The sequence below is a fragment of the Panthera pardus genome, unplaced genomic scaffold, assembly GCF_024362965.1.
Source record: "Panthera pardus isolate Hobbes unplaced genomic scaffold, ASM2436296v1 HiC_scaffold_13, whole genome shotgun sequence".
Taxonomy (NCBI): domain Eukaryota; kingdom Metazoa; phylum Chordata; class Mammalia; order Carnivora; family Felidae; genus Panthera; species Panthera pardus.
The window spans coordinates 198,288,577-198,308,990 of NW_026526688.1; positions in this window are offsets into that span (position 1 = coordinate 198,288,577).

Sequence of the window (20,414 nt, forward strand, 5' to 3'; positions counted from 1 at the left end):
CGGCCACCTGAAGGAGCTTCCCCCTCCCCTTCCCGGCGGACGTGCTGGCCTCTGCGAGACTGAGCGCGTTGTGTCCGTAGACCCGTCGCTAGGCTATCCGAGTGAGCTCACACCCGGGAAAGTGCAGTTCCCCGCGTGGCACGTGAGGCCGCTTGCACAGAGGACCTCCGATTCCGTCACCGTCCACCATCTGTAACCCGGGGACGACACAGCCCGTGAGAGACACGGGCGGGCGCGGATGTTCGTGGGGAAGCAGCGTGGTTGCAGACTGGAAGGTCCGCTTTGAAGTCAGAGTCGGGTTCGCTTCTGGGTTTTCACCGGCAGGTCTGGGTCAGCGAGCGCGTGTCCTACTCGCAGGCACGCGGCTGCTCAGGGTGAGAGCCTGCTCTGTCGCAAGGGTGCCTGGGAACAAACCTGAACCCTGCTGGTCCCACATGAGTGGGAACTTCCTCCTTCCTCCGCGTGTCCTCCGTACCTCCCACTCCTCGGTCCTCCTCCTCCCACTGTCCCCCTCTTCAGTCCTGCTCCTCCCTCTGTCCCCCTCCTCCTTCTGTCCCCCTCCTCCCTCTGTCCTGCTTCTCCCTCTGACCCCTCCTCCCTCTGTCCCCCTCCTCCCTCTGTCCCCCTCCTCCCTCTGTCCCCCCTCCTCCCTCTGTCCCACTCCTCCCTCTGTTCCCCTCCTCCCTCTGTCCCACTCCTCCCTCTGTCCCCTTCCTCCCTCTGTCCCCCTCCTCCCTCTGTCCCCCTCCTCCCTCTGTCCCACTCTTCAGTCCCTTTCCTCCCTCTGTCCCCCTCCTCCCTCTGTCCCCCTCCTCCCTCTGTCCCGCCCCTCCCTCTGTGCCGCTCCTCCCTCTGTCCCACTCCTCCCTCTGTCCCCTTCCTCCCTCTGTCCCCCTCCTGCCTCTGTCCCACTCTTCAGTCCCTCTCCTCCCTCTGTCCCTCCCCTCCCTCTGGTATCCTGGCCCCAGCAGCCCTCATCCGCTGAGGACCTACCACCCAGCGGTCCACCATCTGTCCGCTGCCCCTCACAGCCCTCGTGTCCCAAGCCACCTTCTTCCCAGGCTAAACCCGAGGCCCATCACACCAGGCTCCACCCACCAGCCTCTTTATCAGCTTCCAGCCCTGCCCTCTGTCTGCACAGGGGTGTCTGAGCCAGGCTGGTGAGAAGCAGCCCTGCTCTGCTTCCTACTACGGCTCACTTCTGGGGAGCCCTCGGCCACCTCACAGCCTTCCTCGCCCACCTAGACCCCGTGCTGCCCTTGCCCTTGCTTCGTGGTCTTCACGGTCTTCTCCTTGCCCGTCCTCCCGCTCATGATCTTGCTTTCTTTTTCTCTGAGGACGTAGAAGCGAACAGTGAGGAGCCTCCCCCACACCCACCAACCTCCCTCTGCCTGTGCCTGCAGATGGCACCCCCTACACAGCTGTGGCCCTCCACACCGCCACCCTGTTCCCCAGCTGCTGGCTTTGGTTTTTTCTTTCTTTTTCTTTTTCTTTCTTTCTTTCTTTCTCTTTCTTTCTTTCTCTTTTCTTTCTTTTTTTCTTTCTTTCTTTCTTTTTTTTTCTTTCTCTTTCTTTCTCCTTTCTTTCTCCTTTCGTTCTTTCTTTTTCTTTCTTTCTTTCTCTTTCTTTTTTCTTTCTCTTTCTTTTCTTTCTTTCTTTCTTTCTTTCTTTCTTTCTTTCTTTCTTTCTTTCTCTTTCTCCTTTCTTTCTCCTTTCGTTCTTTCTTTCTTTCTTCCTCTTTCTTTCTCCTTTCTTCTTTCTTTCTTTTTCTTTTTTTCTTTTTCTCTTTCTTTCTTTCTTTCTTTCTAAATTAGGATTTATCCATTGCCAAACCTACTGTAGATGTTAGTCATTTCCTCATGAGAATGTGAGCTCCCTGGAGTTTTGCCTCTTGCCCGCTGCACTACACACGGAGCCCCGAATGGCGCCTGGCCCTTGATGATGGTCAGCAAGTAATTGCCAAAGGGATGTTCTTGGAATACCTTTTAGTCAAAATATTGGCCCTCCTGGATAGCTCCTCTGATTGTCTTTCTCCCAGAACCCTGTTCAGTCAGACAGCTTTTGTCCCTTGACTCCACTGAAACAAGTCATGTCCGGGTCCCCATTGCTCACCCCGGGGTCCCTATCTTAGTCGGCCCCTGGGCAGAGCTGGTGGTCCAGCAGTGAGTTGATGCCTCCTTCCTCCATGAGACAAGACCCAGGGTGTCTTGGGGGGTCGATCCCTTTAGATGTCCATCAACTCACTGCTCAGGCTCAGACCTCTTCTCCCCTCTCATCGGCCCACACGTGAAAGTCGGGGTGCCTCAGAGCACAGGCCCGGACCCCTCCCTGGCCTTGCTCTCTCCCTAAGCCATCCCCTCACGCCTAATGGGTGCTTAAGTGGCGTTTGCTCGTGACTCCCAAGCTCGGGTCCTCGCGGGCCTTCCCAGAACTCTAGAATCCTACGCCCATTTGCCCACCCACCGTCCTTATCTGAATGCCCAATAGACCGGAGAACTTTCCACACTCAGCTCCTCATCCCCCGCCCCTACGCTGACCCACCTCGATACACAGCAGTCTCGTTCTTCCCATTGCTCAGACTAAGTAAACATTTACGGAGCGCTTCCTGTATGCCAGGTGGCGGGTTTACCCGAGACTCAAAGAGTAAGACTGCCGAGGCTGAGGGTGCCGGATGAAGACAGTGGGTTGTTCTAGTGGAATGAAACTCTAGGGAAAAATTAATTCCAAAGCTCTTCCAATTCCTGTTTCCCGGCTCTTCCCTTTCTCCCCGTATCCCTCTACTGCAGAGGCCGAACCGAAATAGAGAAAAACGTACAAGTGGTGAGAAGGCTTGGAAGTGTGTAAATGTGTGTTTGGACAGCAAGTTATCTGGCAGGGGCTGGCCTTGACTTTGTGGCGTGCACATAGCCTGGGCCTCCGCAGCAAGAATAAGCACGTGTGCGCATGTGTGTGAGGTGCACACACACGCACACACACACACACACACACAGACCGCTGACCCCGGAGTCAGGAGATCTGACTGTTCTCGACTCCGGCACCAGCCAGTCGGGCAACAGATAACCTGACCCCTGGACGTCAGTGTCCTGACTACGGCACGAGTGTCTCCAATGTTAGTTCTTTACGATCCTCTGAAAACGGCCTGCAGCTGAGTTCCTGCCTAACCTGCCAGGGCCAAGAGCTGCCTTTCTTATTACAAAATTGGGGTGCAGAGGTCAAGAGATTGGGCAGGCCCCAATCCTGGGTTCAGAAGAACCCAGCACTTTAGAAGGTCTGAGCTCGCAGGGACCTTAGAAACGACATCCTGTTTCCAGGGGTCTCAACTTCCTGTGAGCTCAGCTGGGAGGTTTTTGCCTGTGAAATCTGCTGATGGTGCAGATTTGGAAATTTTAGGCAAGGCCAACAAATCTGCCTTTCAGCAAGTTTCCCAGCTGGCTGTGAGGCAGGTGGTGCAAGGACAGGACTCACAGAAACCCTGGTCTTGTCCCAATCCCTGGCTGGATTGATGCCCCGAGATGGGAGGTGGCTTGTGCTTACTGTGAGCCAGGCACAGTGGCAGATGCTGCCCAAGAGCCAGCTCGTGTCACTCCATAAGTGACCTGTGAGGTCAGTCCTCTGTTTGCTCCAGACGAGGAGAGTGACCCCCTGAGAGGTCGGGCCCCGGCATCCCAGGGTGACTTGGTGGCAGAGCCCAAAGCCAGGATCAGCCCCAGCCCGGCAGGCAGGGCTCGCCGGCCAGGCTCGGAGAGAACCCGGCAGCTGCGATATTCACGAAACTCAGACAAGCTCCATGGGAGCTGATCGCAGCCTTTCTCTCTCTTTTAATTTCCTCTTTTTTTTTTCTGAGTAACATAGACAACAGAGAAAAATCGGAAGATACATGTAAGAAACAAGGAAAAACAATTTTCTCATCCAGGAATGATGATGATGAGGATGTTGATGATGGAGAATCCGATTCTGTAACTGACATACAACAGCCAACAAACACCTGCTGAGACTTAGTCCAAGCCCGGCCTCAGCCCTCCACACGTTATTTCAGAACTGACCCCCTTCAATATTCAGTGTTTACGCCTTGGCCTGTTTCCCTCCTGGCCTTCCCCATGCGCTCAGAAACATACATTCAGCCGCGTAAACATTTTCTGCATCAGCACACACCGTGTCTTTGCCTTTTCACATCGCAAATTGTCGTAAACATCTTCGCTTCTCACAAAACCATGTGTTGCCATCAGCACCCTCTGCCCGGGTCGGATATTCCCATCACGCTTGCCCTCAGCTTGAGGATGTTTGCAAAGGGCCCAGCGGGGTCCTGGTGCTTCCCAGACGAGCCTGCTTTTCCCTCGAACTGACCAGGAAATCTGCGGGCGGCCCCAAGCGCCTTCGCCTTGGGTTTTCTTGCAGCCACCAGATGGCGCCATAGCCCCTCAAACAGAGCAGAGTCCGAGACAGGAGGGACCTCAGCCTTCCAGCTGCCGGGGCTGCTGAGCTCTCGCACACCCTGCAGGTGGCAAAGTACGTCCACCCGCCTGAGCCCCCAGGGGGCCCCCCAAGCGGCCTGGTGGCAAGACAGCATGCTCTTTCCCCCGTCTGGAGGAATGCGTCCTAAGGAGAGTCACCTCCTCATTGATCCTTCAGGTTGCTGAGTGTCCTTTCATGTCCCAGACTCCAGTGTTCACGCAGGAGATGCCACAGCCTGGACGCCCCCCCCCCCCGCCCCGCCCTCACAGGTCCGAGAGGAGACCCCACTCAACAGCCTCGTGAAAGGCTCAGCCCAGTCCCCCGGATCCCCTGCGTCTCCTCTGTACAAATGGGCTTGAAAAATAGCTCTAACTCGTGGGTAACCCTTAAAAATATGATGCTAAGTGAAAAAAGCCAGACACAAAAGGGCACGTGAGTCCTCGCCACCCCCCTGAACTCGACCAGCTGGGCCTGGCCTGGGACAGACTGACGGACAAGAGAAAGTTTTGAAAATTCTGTCTCTCTTAACAAAACCCCGGCTCTTGGAAGAGATCGTCTTAGATGCCCTGGTCTCTCTCTTTGCTTCCTCTGTGCTATTCCTCGCCTCCCCCCCCCCCCCCCCAAGACGGATGGACACTTCTGATTATCGTGGAGGAAGGTCGTGTTCTCAGAAGCGAAAGAGAACAAAATTAACACTTTACAAAAGAGCCCCCTTATAGTTACACGTGCGTAGTGCAAAAGCATAAGCCTGACTCCGCCGGGGGCCCCTGGGAGCACAAAATAATTCTTGTCTAGAGTCAGGCAGACTCTGTCCCAACCAGCGGAGTCCCGGGGGACCTCCCTGTCCGCTGTGAAGAGCCAGCCCTCCATTTCGTATTCATTTCAGCGTTCCTCATCTGAAACTGTCTGCTCTTTGGATTCTCTTTTGAACCAATTAGAACATCTGTTTGCCTGGGCGCCTGGGTGGCTCAGTCAGCTGAACGTCAAGACCAGCTCAGGCCGTGATCTCACAGTTCGTGGGTTCGAGCCCCGCGTCGGGCTCTGTGCTGACGGCTCAGAGCCTGGATCCTGCTTCGGATTCTGTGTCTTCCTCTCTCTCTGCCCCACCCCTGCTTGTGCTCTGTCTCTGTCTCTCTCAAAAATAAAATTAAAAATGTTAAAAAAAAATCAAAAAAAGAACATCTATCTGCCTGTTTCCTTCCCTGATTAATGAGTTAAATAAAATCTTTAACATATATGCATAGTCTTATCTGTACGACAGGCAGGATTTTACCTTTCTTTGAAAAAAAAATTAGAGAGCAGGGAAGAGGGATAGAGAGAGAGGGGTGGGGGAGAAAGAATCCCAAGCAGCCTCCACAAATGGAGCCGGATGTGGGGCTTGATCCCACGACCCTGGGATCGTGACCTGAGCTGAAATAATCAAGAGTCAGACGCCTAACCAACTGAGCCACCCAGATGCCCTTTTGAAAATTACGTTTAACAGACTTCTGAAAGGGAAGGTGTGCCCAGATGTTCCGGACAAAATGTTCTCTTGTTCGCTATTTATGGCCGAAAGTGGTAGGTTCCCAAGCACAGATTGTACGAGCCATGACAAAATACCAGACTCGGGGGCTTAAACAGCAGACGTGTCCTCTCCCGACATTCTGGAGGCCGGAAGTCGGAGATCAAGGTGTGGGCTGGCTGGTTCCTCCTCACCTTGCCTTGTGGACGGCCATCTTCCCCGTGTCCTCACGCGGTCGTCCCTCTGTGTCTGCGTCCTGATCTCCCCTCCTAAAAGGACACCAGTTCTATTGAATCAGGGCCCATCGACATGACCTCATTTTTCCTTAATCACTTCTTTCAAGGCCCCGTGTCCAAATGCGGTCACATTCCCAGGTCCTGGGGGTTGAGACGCACATCTGAACTTGTCAGGGACACAAGTCAGCCTGTGACATAGAGCAAGACGCAGGGTGTGCCGGGGTCTATGGCGCGGACAGGTGGCCGGGGACCCTGCTGGGTGAGCGGCAGAGGCAGCCACGCTAGACCCCCGGGGCCTGGCACCAATAGTGTGCGAGGTGACCCAGTTAATCGGTCTGCCTGTGACTCCCAGGCCGGAGAAGGAATCCGCAGCAAGGCCGGTGACGGACGAGCCCCATTGCTAAAAGAATGGGCCCTTTTCCTTCTGGTCTCACATTCTCGAATGAGCAGGCGATGTTCCCGGGTTCCTTGGCCGTCAACCCAGTATGCCCGAGGTCCTCATGAAATGGAGAAATTTGGACACAGGCACGCACGGGGAGCACACCACGTGAAGACTGGAGTTCTGCCACAAACGCTGGTGTCTCCAGAAGCCGGGAGAGAAGCCTGGAGCACATCCGTCCCTATACCTTCAGAGGCAGCGCGGCCTGGCCACCATCTTGATCTAGGCTTCTGGCCTCCCGAACCGGGAGACGATACATTTTTGTTGTTTAAGCCCCCCGGTTTGTGGGACTTGGGTGTGACAGGGCCAAGGAACACACATACGGTCCTGCCAGTTGACACACGAGCTCCCTGGTGGCCAAAGCAAAGAAGGCATGTGTTCTTGGAATCTCAGTATTTCTTGTGGGCTAAGCTGGCCACCCCAATAGAACCGATAGGTCCAGGCTGCTCAGAGCAGTGCCTGGCCCCCAGGTCATGCTTGAAAAGGAATGTTACCTGGCATTTTTCTTATTTTTAATTTTCTAGCCACTGATTTTTTCCCCCAAAATATCATCACTTTGGGAAACAGCAGACTAGCAGCTGAGTTTCCCTCCAGCTCTGTGGCTTTAGATTTTATAATCTGCTTCCAGTGGCTAGTGTTGGTTTTCATTCCAGAGAAATAGCTGACATGGGATCCGTACCGGCTGTGGGCTTGGGCCAAACCACAGGGCCGGGGCAGACACGTACTGCTGGAGAGGCGTCCCGTTTCCCCGGGGTATGATAGGGACCAGTCCAGATGCTGGAGGATGTGGCCGGCAAGGTCAGCGACAAAGCAGAGGGAGCATGAGGCGCCACCTATATGCTCTGTGTTGTCTTCCCATTGGCTGAGAGGAGGGGCTGCCAGCTCCACGTTGTCTCTTCCCATTGGCTGAGGGGAGTCTGCTCCATGCTGTCTTTTCCCATTGGCTGAGAGGAGGGGCTGCCCTGCATTGTCTTCCCATTGGCTGAGAGGAGGGGCCTGCCCCTCATTGTCTTCCCATTGGCTGGGGTGGGGGGAAACTGCTCCGTGTTGTCTTCCCATTGGCTGAGAGGAGGGGCCACCTGCCCTGCATGGTCTTCCCATTGGCTGAGAGGAGCCTGCTCCATGTTGTCTTTTCCCATTGGCTGAGAGGAGCCCCCCCCCCCACGTTGTCTTTTCCCATTGGCTGAGAGGAGGGGGCCTTCTGCTCCGTGTTGTCTTCCCATTGGCTGATAGGAGGGGCCTGCCCTGCATTGTCTTCCCATTGGCTGAGAGGAGAGGCCTGCCCCTCATTGTCTTCCCATTGGCTGAGTGGGGGGGGGGGGGGCCTGCTCTGTGTTGTCTTCCCATTGGCTGAGAGGAGCCCCCCCCCCCCACGTTGTCTCTTCCCATTGGCTGAGAGGAGCCTGCTCCATGTTGTCTTTTCCCATTGGCTGAGAGGAGGGGCCTGCCTCGCATTGTCTTCCCATTGGCTGAGAGAAGGGGCCTCCAGTGATCTATCTGGTGCTTTCCACTGTGCCACCTTGGGAAAAGCACTCCGTCTCTCTGGCCCTTGCTCCTTCCTTTGTGAAGTGATGGGGTTAGACCATCAGGAGTTCTGTGCCCACCCAGCCATGCTCTCCTGGCAGACCTGCTGGTTGACAGATCGCTGAGTTCACGTGGGCTTCCAGATCCTTCTCAACACGGTGTCCAAACATTGCCAGCCAGATCAGTTGCACCAAACAGGAAGGTCTTTGGGGCGTCTGCGTGACTCAGTCGGTTTAAGACCCCGACTCTGGATTTCAGCTCAGGTCATGATCTCACAGTTCGTGGGATTGAGTTCTGCGTCGGACTCTGCTGACAGCGTGGCCTGCTTGGGATTCTCTCTCTGCCTCTCTCTCTCTCAAAATAAATAAACGAACATTTCTAAGAGGAAGGTCTTTGATGCCCCGGATGAAATCATCCCAAAAGCCCCTTCAGAAGTGCATGTTCTAGAAGTTCATTATTTCTAATAAGGGCCCCAAACCGTGGCTCCTCTTATCCTCGGTGCTTCCGTCCTCACAGTCTGGTGGGTCTTGGAGTTTGGGTGTCCGTCTCTTGCCTCTTCCGAGTGGACGTGGGGGGCGCTTCACAGCCCCTGACTCCCTCCCTCCCTCCCTCACACCCGCCCCAGCCCCACTGGCTCATGCACCGCAGCCCGGGCCTTTGCAGGGCACAGGCTCAGCCGGTTCGTCCTCGAGGTGAAACAGCGCGGCGCTCACCCTCGAGTCCCTCCGCCCACCCCCACCCCCCACCCCCACCCCGTGCACCCACTGGCGTTGGCACCAAGGTGACCGCTCAGAGATATTTGTTGATGTTTTCAAATAAAAAACAGATCTGGCCTCATGCCCATTAGGATGCTCTACTATCAGAAAAAACGATCAGAAAAACAAAACAGCCAGTGCTGGTGACCATGTGAAGACATTGCACTGGGGGGGAGAATATAAAATAGGGCAGCCACTATGGAAAACAGCAGGGAGGCTCTTCAACAGGTTCAAAAATCAAAATTACAAGTTGATTTTTCAAGACAACTAAAAATGGATCCAACAAGCCCACTTCTGGGTATACAGCCAAAGGAATTGAAGGTTGGGTCTCGAAGGGATATTGCACACTGATGCTCACCATGGCCATGAGGTGGAAACAACCCCAGCGTCTACCAAACAGATGAGGGAATTAAATCCTGGCACAGACAGACAGACTGAGGGGCACGTTTGGACATTAAGGGACAGACTGGCCAGTGGGGACAAACAGTTCAGCAAACCTTTCAGGCGCAAAGGGCAGGAATTGGATGGTTTGAGACGGGCCTTGGCACAGGTAAACAAGGGGACGTCCGTGAGTCAGATCTCAGTCCCGTGGGAAGGCTGGTGCTTTGCGGTAAGCCGGTGTTCCAGAACACAATCCTTGCCGTTCTCCAGGAGCACGGGGCTCAGGTAAAATTCAACACGCTGGCTTGAATGGGATGGAAGCCAGACGCGCGATGGAGACGTGCCGTCTGTGTTTTCCTGGCACGGAGCGGACCCTCTATAGCACTCGCTGAACGAATGCACGAAGGGACGCATTGCATGAGTTGGTAGCAGGGAGCAGCCACTAAGCGCTGGGGTGGCCTGAGAAGGCGTCCCAGAGAAGGGGGCATCTGAAGGGCTCAAGGAGAAGACGGTCCTCTTACTCATCACGACAGCAAAGCAGTTACAAGGGACGGGAAGGCAAGAGAACCAGTATTTGCCGGGTGCGCGTGATGCACGAGGCCCTAGCCAGTTCCACAGGGGAGACAGAAAGCTCTCTAGTTCCTTCAGGCAGAGAAGGGTTAGGACAAGGAATTAACTGCTTACAAAGTTGTTGGAAGATGGGGGAGCTCGAATGTCTGGCCCTGCTCCGGGGCCACCTCTCCCGCTCTCCCGGGACCCCTTTCTCTCTGTTCCCCTCCTCCCTGATTGTGCCAGCCTCGGTGCCAGCCTCTGGCAGCCCCAGGCTAACCGCCCCCCCCCCCCCCCCCCCAGCGGCCTCGCCTGTTTGCTGTCTCAGAGCCCGGCAACAGCACCAGAAAGCTGTCTCGCATTTCCTGGAAATACCCCAGAGGATGTGAGTGTGGCATCCAAGCGTTTCCCACAGATCTCCCACCCATACAGACAAAATCAAGGGAGGCTGGGCTGCCATCCAGAGGCGCCGATCAGAGACCGGCTCCGCTCAGCAGCCTGGCTACTTTCGAGCGCAGGGAGAGGGGCAGGAGGTGGCCGGGATGTGGCTAGGGACGCTCACCCTTCCTGGAGCCTGTGAGAGCAGGCCAGGTCAGCACCTCGGGTCTCCGAACAGCGCCCCAGACGCTCGCCTGGCTGAGGCCACGGGCGAGGCATTTGTCCTTCCCAAGCTCACCTGGGGCCTGGTTGAGGACACCTGTCCAGGTGCTGTCACCATGCCCCGAGTACACTCCCTGTCCTGCCAGGGACTCGCGCTCCCTGGGCCTCGCACCTCTTGCACCCCCTGGACTGTGAGACGCCTAACGAGCGGGGCCCACACGCTAGCCACCGTCACCCCCACCGCCTGGCATCTGCCTGGCTCCAGCCGGACCTGTGCACGGTGATAGGTACGGATGTGCCGGAACAAAAGGGCCCCGGAACCACTCAGGCAAAGGTGCTTCATGGTCTCCGCTCCACAGACGTCGTGCATTCGGGTCAAACGTGAGGAAGTGTGCGAACGGTGTGGAAAGGACGGTCAGGGGGCCGGGAGGGCCCCCTGCAGAGGCCCGTGGCCGCAGTTCTAGTTCAAAATACCAAGAGCAGTTCCAGAAAGAGACTCGATTGCCCATGAGGTCCTGCTGTTTGAGACACAGGTTCGTTGCCCCCGGCACAGGTACTCTCGTATAAAACATTCATTCTGCTCAAGTTGCCTTGCTGGACGGGGGCGGCTTGCTCGTGGCGGGAACCCAGGGAGAACCCCCATAAAGGAAGATCCCTCGGACGGGCTCCTCTCGCCCTGTGGGGGGCCGGCGGTGCTGTTTCCAGGTTTTCTTTTTTTTTAATGTTTATTTATTTTGAGGGAGGAGGGGCAGAGAGAGAGAGGGAATCCCAAGCAGACTCCGTGCTGTCAGTGCAGAGCCGGACTCGGGGCTTGATCCCACGAACCAAGAGATCGTGAGCTGAGCTGAAGTCAAGAGTCGGATGCTGAACCGACTGAGCCACCCAGGCGCCCCCGTGACCAGGTTTCCTGGAAGCGAGCCCAGCCCCAGCCCTCCCGGGGAGGGTGCCAGCACAGTGGGTGTATTAGACAAGCGGCCCCGGTGAAGCACGTTCCCGCTTTCTCACGTCTGCCCCGTCAAACCCGGCCCCGGGGAGACCCAGGCAGGTCTATAGCTTTTCTCAGATGGTACAAAGTGGGCCGTTATCCCAGTATCGGAGGTCTGGCCCCTCTGTCACTTCTCCTGCCGGGTTCTGGGGTGTGGAGGGTGCGGCCTGTCTCTCCACCACCACTGTCACATCTGGCAGGGTGTCCCCTGCCCCGGGCCGGCCCAGCTCTTCCGGCATGGAGCAGCAGCGGGACGGTCTTCCAGAGTGGGCGGCTGAAGCTCGCTCTTAGCCGAGAATTGCCCGCGGCCACGGCCGACACCCACATCCCGCCTGCCATCAGTCTTTGGGCCCTCGTGTGGGTTCTTGGGGACCGGTGCCCCGGTCACTGGATCCCCTGGCTGCAGGCCCCCCAACTGGCAGGACTCCCCGGCAGGACAGCCCCCCACCCCTGCATGGGAAGGCTCCTCACCGGGTGTTTCCCAGAAGAATCACCTGGGAGTTCGCAGGCCCCGCCCCCGAGAGTCCGGAACCACCTGGTCCAGAATGGGGGTCTGGGAGCCTGTGGTCGCAGCCTGTTTCCTGGTGATTCTTAGAGGCTAGGGGACACCGCATTTCCATACAGCTTCTGTGCACGCAGCTGCCTGGGGCTGGTTAGACACAGAGTCAAACTCAGCGGCTCAGGGTGGGCCAGGGTCCCCCGGGGGGCCGTGCGGGTGCCAGGACCACGCTGGCGCAGTGAGGTGCTCCAGGACTGTCGTCCCTCTCTGTCTCGTGCGCCCCATGCGCCCAGTGACAGCTGCTTTCTGACGAGCCCTTCCCAGGAGCAGGGAACGTCCTAATGTCTTGTTTGATGAGTCACAGCCCCGTTTTACAGGTGGGGAAACTGAGGCATGGGGAAGCTAGGGACCTGCCAGGTGGTAGAGTTGAGCACGGGCAGACCTGGAGTGTGAGCCCCCGGCCGTCTGGCTCTGGAGCCCGCACCCAAAACAGCAAAGGGGGAAAGGAATAATGTTTTCTGGGGGACGCCCCTGAGTCAGAGTGATGTCCTGTCCTCTCCGTCCGGTCCTCTGACCCCTCACAGCAGCCCCACGGTGCACTTGTTAGTGCCCTTGATTTACAGAAGAGGGAGCTGAGGCACGGGAGCTCACAAACTGTCCCCAGGTCGCCAGTCAGCTCCGAGAGGCAGGGCTGGCGGGGGGTCAGGGTCCTCGTGGGAGGGATCGCCGCAGCCATCCACACGTGCACAGCTGCTGTGCCGGGCACGGGCTGGTGCGCCTCGGTGACCTGGTCCTCTACCCGCCTGCTCACCCCACCAGCTGCCCCTGTCCAGCCACGAACCAGCCCCGTGTCCCCTTCCTGTGGCCGTCATAGCAAATCACCAACTGGCTGGCTTGAAACAACAGAAAAGTCCTCTCTCCTGGTCCTGGAGGCCAGAGGTCTGAGATCAAGGCACAGAGGCTGTGCTCTGGCTGGTGGCTGCGGGGGGGGATCCCTCCTGGCTCCTTGCAACTTCTGGTGGCTCCGGGTGTTCCTTGGCGTGTGGCTGCCGCACTCCTATCCCTGCCTCCGTTGTCACATGGTCTTCTGCCCTCTGTGCCTGTCTGTCTCTTCTCCTCTTCTATCAAGGACACCGTGTTGGATGAGGGCCACCTTCCTGCGTGATCTCACATTCACTAATGATGTCTGCAGAGACCCTATTTCCAAATGGGGTCACATTGTGAGGATCCACGTGGGTGGAAATGTCACGGGGATGCTATTCAGTGCAGGACAAGCTGTCCATCTGGTCTGGGCCCCAGGCTCTAGCACAAAACAAGAAGATAGGAGAGGCTGAGGGAGACACCAGCAGTCCCCAGGACGCCCAGGGCTCTGTCACAGGTGGGGCCAGCTGTGCAATCCCATCCTGACAAAACGGGGCCTTTTCCTCTCGGTTGCTTCACTGCCCTTCCTCGAATTTCCCCTCCGGGTCTTTCCCCCTCGTCTGTGGTGGGGAGCTCCCCGGCTGTCGATGTTCTCGTGAGAGGTCGGAAGCAGAGGGTATGTTCCGGCTCCGAGGGAGGAAATGTCACTAGTTAAGAGGCCTGGGAACGTGTCCATCACCCGGTGGTCACACAAACACAATTCGATACGAGATACCCCTCCTTGCCCCTCAAATTAGGGCAAGTTTTTGTTTGCTTGTTTGTTTATAATAATCGCCAGTGCTGGCAATGATGTCTTGAAACGGTCACCCAAGGCTCGTGGCCCCTTTTGGAGAGTAATTTGATAACGTTTCCCAAGACCTGCCAAACGTAGTCATGCCATTCGGGTTCAGTGATTCCACTTCTAAAAATCTCTCCGAAGGGAATAATCAGAGACGTGGTCCAATGCTCTGTACAAAGATGTTATTATGGCATTGGAAAATACGGTGGTGAAGGATACATTGGAAATGGCTTCAATGTCTAACCCTAAGGGGTTGAGGAAGTGAGCAGTGGCCTATGGGCTTGATAGAAAATGTTTACAAAGGGTCTGTACTAACCCAGCAGACCCCAAAATTGCACAAAGCCAGGACTTGGGGAGCTAGTCATGATGAACCTCATCAGGCGTCCACCTCTCCCTGGAAGAGGAAAAAACCCAAGTATAACAACGGGACTGTCCGTCTCTGGGACAGAGGTGAGACCCAGAGGGGTGGGAGGTGGCAGCCTAGAAATCACCCCCGAGACAAGGAGCACTTGAGGACGTGAGGTTTTGCAGCACTGGGGACCACAGCCACCCCAGTCCCCACACCTCCCCGCTGGAGTTCTGTCCCCCTGCTTTCCTTCATCCTCCACCCTGCAGGCAGAGCCATCTTTGCGATCCGATCATCTCTCCCTCTCTCTCATGCCACAAAGCCTTCCACGGCTCCCCACGGGATAAATCCAAACCTGGATGGGAAGGCCGGGGGGTTCGCCGTCGGCTCACGTATCTGCCAGCCTCAACCCTCCCCCCGGCCACATTCCTCTGCTCCTTTCCTGATGCTCTTCCCTCTGTCCCCGCTCCACTTCTTGTTTATTTCCTCCCAGAAAACTCCTACACATCCTTCAAAACCCAGATCAGTTCCCACCTCTTCTGTGAGCCTTTCTCCGAGTGTCCCCAAGTGAGTTGGAGCTGCCCTCCTCTGCTTCCGCCATCTTTTATGCCTCCTGGGTCCCAGCTCTCACCTGTCTGCCCTGTAATGATCCGTGTGGCATCCTTTCTCCTCCCCCAGGCTGTGAATCCCTGATGTGCAGGGACCCTCCCTTCCTCGCCAGAGCCCGGCGCCGGGCCAGCCCGTGCTAAAGCCCCATTAAATGTTTGGTGAGTAGTGACTACGTGTGTTGGCTGAGCGAGAAAGTCCAGATTCATCTACTCGTTGGAATGACGGTCAGAAGCAGGGATTAGGACCTTCATGTAATACGTGGGGAAACTGAGACTCACAGGGATTAATAATCTAAGACAGCAGGAGGCAGAGCTGGTGTGGTCTGAATCCAAAAAACTCGTGTTCTTTCTCCGACACCTGTCTTCGCTCCCTAGGGCTGCTTGAGACAGCAGGGATGTGTTTTCTCACAGTTAGAGGTCACGGGTGTGAGATTAAGGTGCTTTGCAGGGCCAAGCGCTCTCCAGAGGCCCCAGGGGAGAATCCCGCCTTGTCTCTTCCAGCTCCTGGCGGCTCCCGGTGTTTCTTGGCTCGTGGCCACATCACTCCCATCTCGGCCTCCATTTTGCGTGGCCTCGTCTCTCTTTTCCCCCAGAGTGTCTCCTATGAGGACGCGCCCACCCGGGTAATTACATCTGCAAAGCCCCTTTTTCCGAAGAAGGTCGCATGCCCAGGCTCCCGGAGGTTGGGGCAGGGACGGCTCTTTGGGGGGGTGGGGGGGTCTACTCGCAATTCATAACACATACCTACGGTCACGATATGTATGATTTGTTTCAATTCGATTCGTTTCTATGCAATAGGTTTCATTTTAACCCAGTTCAGTCCTGTCAGTGATGATCCCATGCCTGCCATGCGCCAGGCCTGACAATTCCAGGGATGTGCCTCCCCACGCAGCGTCCCCACTCTACTGAAGGGGGGCTGCCGGACGGGACAGCCAACTCTCCCAGTCGGCCTGCTGTGGGCGTGCGGAAGGAGGTGGCAGGCGCCCTGGTCACAGAGGGCCCCCCGGGCTCCCGGGAGCTTGGCTCTGCAAAGTGGACCGAGCACCCCCAGGGCCTCAGAGGGCTCCCCACCCTTCCCTCCCCGACCAAGGGTCCCCGGGACCCAGCGCTCTGCAAGCCCAGCTTCCCTTTCTCTTGTTCTAGAGGAAGTCCGGCCAGTGGCTGCCTGGTGGGGTCCTGGGGGCCTCCTTGGGTCTACGACACCAGACTCTCTTTCCAGTGAAGACAAACCACTGCCCAGCCGCAGAGGTGCTCAATGCCTGCTCCCACTGGCCTTCTTTAGCAGAGAGATAGAGAGAGACAGAGAGAGAGAGAGAGAGAGAGACAGAGAGAGAGAGAGACAGAGAGAGTCCACGCACACACAATCGGGGGAGGGGCAGAGAGAGGGAGAGACAGAATCCCAAGCAGGCTCCACACCGTCAGAGCCCGAAACGGGACTCGATCTTGCAAACCATGAGATCGTGACCTGAGCGGAGACCAAGCGTTGGATGTTTAACCGATCGTACCTCCCAGGCACCCCTAATGTGTGAACTATTTTAAAGGTCTTTTCCGTTCTTCTCTTCGTCCCCCTTCCCTCCCTGAGCCTCTGTGATCCAGAAAAGACCATCCAATAAGGTGAAGGGTGAACGCCTAAGTATCTCCCTGCCTTTGGGTGAATCCCATCCCTCAGGACACATTCCCTGAGCAGAACTGTGGCTCTTCCAAGAGCATGAAGTTCTCTGGGACCCTCTCTCCCACCCCCTCCACCGGGGAGGCCACACTGAGGGTTGCTGGAAGGCAACCACCACCCCCCCCCCCCGCCCCCCCCACACACACTTGCTTTACCCTGTCCCTCCACGCTGGCCCCAGCCTGCAGCCACCCTGCTTCAGGCGCCCACGCCAAGCTCCTTCCGGAGCCCGCCAGGTGCGCCCCGCGGGGCTCTGTGCTCCGGCTCTCCCTCTTCCTCCCGCGTGTCCCCTGGCTCACCTGTAAAATGGTGACAGTGTATCCTTTACTCCCCTGGGTTTTTTTCATTGAGGGAAAATATACATAACATCGAATTTACCATTTCAACCATTTTTTTAAACGTACGGTTCCATGAAACAAGTACTTTCACGCTCTTGTGCAGCCGTTGCTACCATCCAGAACCTTCTCATCTCCCGGAATTGAAACTCTGTGCCCGTTAAGTACTCACTCCCCGAGCCCCTGGCACCTACCCTCTACTTCCCGTGTCTGTGAATTTGACCGCTCTGGGGACCTCACGTGAGCAGATTCATACAGGGTTTGTCCTGTAGTGACTGGCGTCAAGGTTCACCGATGTCGCAGTGCGCGTCAGAACTTGCTTTTCAAGGCTGAGCAACGTTCCATCATATGGATGGACCACAACTCGTGTCATTCGTTCACCTATCGATGGGCACGGGGGTCGTTTGGGTCCCTGCTCTCAGCTCTTTTGAGTACGTTCCCACAAGTAGAGTTGAATCTGTATCCAGAGGTGGCATTACTGGATCGTACGATGACTCCGTGTTTCCCTTTTTGAGAAACAGGCCAGACTGTTTCCCCCAGCGGCTGCCCCGTTTCTCCTTCTCCCCCGTAGGGTTTTCGGTGAGAATTGAATCGGCAGGGAGAGCAGCCCTCGGCGAGGATACAAGGAGACGCATGTCAGAGTCTCCCGGGGCTCCCCGTCCCCCAGGGTGGAGCCGAGTTCCTCCACTTGCCTCCAGGGCCGCCTCAGCCTGGCCTCTCCAGCCACCCCAGCGCCTTCTCCTGCCCTGGCTCCCCCTGACGCAGGCTCTGCTGGGTGCCCCAGACTGGGACTTCTTCAAGGAGCCTTGAGTCTTGGTTTGTGCTGGTTCCTCTGCCCCGCCCCCCCATCCACCTGCTTTGAGCATCAATTATGTGCCCCGCCCCCCATCCACCTGCTTTGAGCATCAGTTACGTGCCGCCTCCTACAGGGAGACTTCCTGGTTGTCCAGACTCACGTATGTACCCTCGCGGCCTTGTGGCGAATCCCCGAGGGTCTGAGACGTACAGGAAGGAGGAAGGAGGCCTCAAACCTCGGCCCTGGGACCCGGGAGACCTTGTCCATCTCTTTACTCTGCCCGAAGCTCCCACTGCGTCTGGTCCTTCCGTCCCAAAGCCCTCCGTCACGAGTGAGTTCGGTGAGTGAATGAGTGAACGAATAACTGTGCGGCCGTTGGCAGGATCCAGTCAGAGGTCCCCTCCCACGTGTGGGGCTGGTCAGAGAGGCGGCCTCCCGGGAGGCTTGGAGCAGGGAGCTGCCCTGAGGCCTTAGGAAGGTGGCCTGGCTTCTCCGAGGCTCACGCAGCACCTGCTGAGACCTTGTGGGCATCAGAGGTCATGGGCATGACCTCCTGTCTGGACAGCCCCCTCATCAGATGGGCTAGTGAGGGGGACTCCTCCCCATCCTGGGACTGCCACCCCCGGAGCCCGCAGAGATGCACACGGCCCCGTGGGCCCGCTGTCCGCCCGCCCCAGGAGTACAAGGCCAGGTGTCCCTTTAGCACACACGCACCCGCACACAGGGGCACACAGAGGAGCACCTCACTCACCCAGGGAACCCCACCGACGAACCAGAGTTTGCCAAAAAGAAAGAACGAGAAAGATTCTGGGTCTGAGCTTCCCAAACAGACACCGCAGTTTGGTGACACGGCTTTGCGGACACGGCCCCCCAGCTCCTCAGAAAAAACCTTTGTACTCTTGAGGCCCGAGGCCCATGAACAGGGTGCTGGGGTCCCGGCCTTCAACAGCTGCACAGTGGTGACCGTGACACTACCGTCTCGTGTGTCCGTTCCCACTCATCCCTCCCACAACCGCAGGAAGGGCAGGATTTTATTACCATCCCTACTTGAGAAATGAGGGCGCAGAAGCACAGAGAGGTTAATTCACTTGCCAAGGTCACAGAGCTAATAAATAGCGGTGCTGAGATTCGAGCCCGGGCAGCCGGCTCCAACGTCTACACTTTGACCTCGGGGCGCTGGTACCCTAGATGCCCAAGAGGCTGGTCTGAGCGCAGAGAGCCCGGCTAGGGACGCTGGGCGGCAGACGAGCTAGAAAAAGAAGATGAGCTCCTTCTCCCCTTCCCCCCACCCCCATGGTCCAGCCAGGGAGGGAGCATTTTCTTTCCTCTCCAGGCAGGCAGCCGGGGAAGGTCTCTTGTCCTCCTGTGGTCCAGCCGTGATGCGGCCCGGAGGGTGGGCTCCCTGCAGCTGGAGGTCAGGGCTGGCGTCCCCGGCCCCATCAGCAAGCAAGGCTCAGGGGCCCTCGGTGTCCTGTTAGAGATGCCAGGGGAGGCACAGCTAGCAAAGCAGGGGGTTGCTGCTGCTTTAGTGGATGCACAGAAATCCTCTGGACTCCTCGGCATGAATATCTCCACCAGGAAGGCCTGCTGTGTGCGGCTGACTGCCCCGCCCGCCCCCCCCCCCCCCCCACTGGCCGCGAGGCACCCGGGACCGGACGCTTTGCCAAACAGGGTCGGTCTCGCTGGGATGCGGTGAGGTGCACCGCACGGTCCTCCTTGCCTCTTCCGCCACACGTCGGGTCACTGTGACATCTGTCTACTAAGCAACGGCAAAGCGCCTTCCCGACACCTAGGGCGACAATCATTGTAAGCCAGAATGCTGCCTGTCCGTGTCCCGAAGCCACCCCGAGGTCGACAAAGACGCTGAGAAACTGACAGGGCGCCTGTAGGTTTTGGAGGCTCCCTGGGACTCGGGCCGAGAGGCCTGCACGACATCCTGCTCCAGGAGCCTTGCTGGCCGCCCGGGATAGGCTCTGAGCTCTGCAAGGCAGGTGGGGAAGCCTTCGGGGACCTGGCCTCTGCCCTCTCTGGGCTCAACATCCCCACATCCGGGAACGCCTGGGGGCTCTGGTACTACGCCCTCCCGGGGGCACTCTGAAAGGATCGTTGTTCCACCTCCCTTAGCGCTGGCCCACGTCTCCTCCTCCCCCTGGATGCCCTCCAGCCCCCCCACGCCGAGGCGCCTGACTAACCCCATTCATCTGCGAGAGCCACCCATGCGTACTTCCTGTCTGAAGTTTCCCCTGACTCAGGCATTCATGGTTCCTGGTCTCCTCCGAGAACACATTGAAATATGTTCCCCCAGGCGCCGAGGGCCTAGAAAACAGGGCCAATCTCTGTATCCGCACTACCCGGAAGCCATGCCTGGAACCGCCCCCCACCCCCACCCCCAGACATTCGCTAATTGCCGGACGAGTGTGTGGGGGAAGGCACTGGTGTCACAAGCAGATAAGAGACTTTGGAGCCGCCCTGGGCCAGAGTCGGAATGCCAGCCCTGCCGTTCACTCTGCGGACGTCCATCCGTGGCTTCACCCCTGCAAGCCTCTGTTTTCTCCATCTGAGAAATGGGCGCAGGGACCCCTTCTCCTAGGGGTGGCTACAGAGCCGAGCTGAGGGTCGGCCTCCTAGGGGTGGCTACAGCTGGCTACAGAGCCGAGCTGAGGGTCGGTCCCCGCTCCGTGCAAAGAGTTGGGGCATGTTGCAATGTCCTATAAAAAGGTCACCAGACGAAGAGGCTGTTTAGCCAGGGTTAAGAGCAGGGACCCTGGAGCCAGGCTGGCACTTCCTGCGCAGGCCGATCGCAGGGAGAGAACTTCGGCGAGCTTCAGTTCTTCTCGGCAAAATGGGCTTGACAATGGCTCCTCCTGGGCGGGTGGCCGAGAACCGAATGAGCCCATCTTAGGGGTGGAAGGAAAGATTAAACGGCACACAACAGCACCTGTTTGGAAGCCATGCCAAGTGCCGCTCCATACACCCTGCAGGGGTGCCTGCTGGGAGGAGCCCCCCCGCCCCTCCACCTCCTTCCCCAGGACTTTGTCTTCC